Source organism: Temnothorax curvispinosus, unplaced genomic scaffold, assembly GCF_003070985.1.
Source record: "Temnothorax curvispinosus isolate PA1 unplaced genomic scaffold, ASM307098v1 QBEX01011001.1, whole genome shotgun sequence".
Taxonomy (NCBI): domain Eukaryota; kingdom Metazoa; phylum Arthropoda; class Insecta; order Hymenoptera; family Formicidae; genus Temnothorax; species Temnothorax curvispinosus.
The window spans coordinates 1,012-3,469 of NW_020220781.1; positions in this window are offsets into that span (position 1 = coordinate 1,012).

A 2,458-nucleotide genomic window follows, 5' to 3' on the forward strand; every position below is an offset into this window, starting at 1 on the left:
ACGAGCGTCGTACTCCGAAGTCCGAAGGCGGCTGTCGCGCGATCGCCCGTGGCGCTTTTAATTTACAGACGCAGAGAGCTCGCCGGATCTCTCGATCCTGCCGATCAGCCTCCCCCGATTGCGGTCAATAGCTGCGGACAGACTCACAGACGTTAAATGTAATCGACGGATCCGCCGCGCGCGGATCGCGATTTCGTCCCTCGAGACGCTACTCGCCGAAGGGCAGCGGAAGGGACCGCCGCTGCGACCCTTCGCTTTTACTATTATTTTCTTCTTTTTTTTTTTCGCACTATCCATCTGCTCGCATTTTTCACACATGCACATACACACACGCTGTCCGTCGAACGCATTCTCTCCGTCTCTCGTCGCCGCTGCACCTCTTCTCGCATTCGTATTGCTCGTCGCTACTTTTGTTTTTCTTGTCTCTCAAACTCGCGGCGCAGCCATGCCTCTCCCGTACTTACAGATCCTCTCTCACGCACGCACAACTCGCAGACCCTCGCGTTCACAACTCGTGGATCCTTGTGATCGAGCTCGATCGTCCGTCCTTTCTTTGGAAGACTCGCGCGTCGTTCCTCCGATCGCGAAAGCGTAAACGTGCGAATCTAAGTAAGACAATTGCGGACAGTCGCCCGGCATTTTCGTGCGCTTTGGAGAAACCCTGATATTAAGATACGCGAACGTAAAAAACGGACTGGCGACTCTATCCTGATCGAAGGCACAAAATCCTTGCCGGACCGAGATGCGCGCAATTTTGCGCGGTGAAACCGAGCGCGAGCAGAAGCCGATCGCACGAGTGTTCCAAAAGAAAAGAAAGACGAGCTTGCGCGACCCGACATTCGACGACGATCTCTCGACCATAAATATATATCCCTGTGTAGCAGTTAAATATATAATATATATATATAATATATATGTGTAAAACATTACATGCTGCATAAGAAAAATTATTAGTTTCCTATTCTGCATATCGCATATTTCGCGCGGAGATACGCGGTACGTGTGATGTGTATGCGTTAATTTGAGGTCTCCACTCTTCTCTCTCTCTCTCAGTCTCTCTCGCTTTCTCTCCCTCCCTTTCTCTCCCTCTCATTCTCTCACTTTTCACCGCATGCTCACTCAAACCGATTATTTCCTATTACACGTTCACACTCGACTCAATATTATCTCCAAAATTTTTCCATAAAATCTCATAATTTCTTTTTTCCCCTCTCGTTCGCCACGTGTTTTATAACGATAGGACACTGGCCTCTTATATCATTTGGCCGGCCGTGTCATCATCCGCACCGTTGACTCGGAAAAGAAAGAAAAAAATCGCTATCGGAAACCCGAAAAAATTCGGCGGGGCCCCGCTAAATGATTTACGTTATTTCTCCTCTCTCAACTTCGTCTTCTTGCGTCCTTCCCTCCCTCCTTTCGTTTGGCCGTGACGCGATTTACTACTATTGTAAAAGACTGGCGCATCGTATCTTATCCCGCGCTATATACTTTCCTCGATTATAAAATTTTTCATCGGTGCAAGATCAATAATATGATAAATAACATGATGAATAAGAGCATTTTTCTTTTTTTTTTTTTAAACCTTGTGCTGCCCTAACATATCCCACACAATATCAAATGCGCGATATATCAGAACGATTGAGGCGTTGAGAGCGTGCAAAAGAAACGCATTCTTAGTAAAAATAAAAGCTAACGTTTATATTGAGACTCCTCGCTACGATATCGGCGGCACTCAACTTAAAATTCTTCTTTTCAAGCTGTCACATACCTAATATCCGTTCTCAGCGCCCCAATGAAGAGTTAATATCCTATTATCATACGGAAACTCGTAAAACGTAAATCGGTATAATATGTATATTCCTGACAATTGTGTATTCTTATTCGATATACGATAAACGACCTCGCGTTTAACATTATCACGTAGAAAGCAAGCTTCTAAGCCGAATTGTTGAACTTGATTTTTTTTTCCTTAGAGCGTCAAAGGGTCACGCTCGACTTACAGTTTTAAACCTACACTTTATTTATTTTCTTCAATTCTCTTTTAACGTCTCCGTGAGTGCACAACGGGTATTATACCGTGGCCTACGAAAATTTGCGTAATTACATCGCCCGGGCGCGGGCATAGAGGCTCTCTGTGCGAAGCGCGATATCACGTTATCCCATTTTTCGCCGTCCCGAAATTCTCTAATTCACGTGAGAAGCCAAAACATATGAAGGCATTATTACTCGTACACGCGTAAAACACAAGGCTAAGGACGCAGTTGGAATCTGTTTAAACCTCAAACACGGATTCGCGCGCGAATATTACTAGTTTATTAAACCTCTTTTTCTCTTTTTCATTCCCCCCTCCCTCCCTACACCCCTTTGCTGAATCAGTCACTCACGCATTCTCTCCCAATCTCTCTCTCTCTCTCTCTCTCTCTCTCTCTCTCTCTCTCTCTCTCTCTCTCTCTCTCTC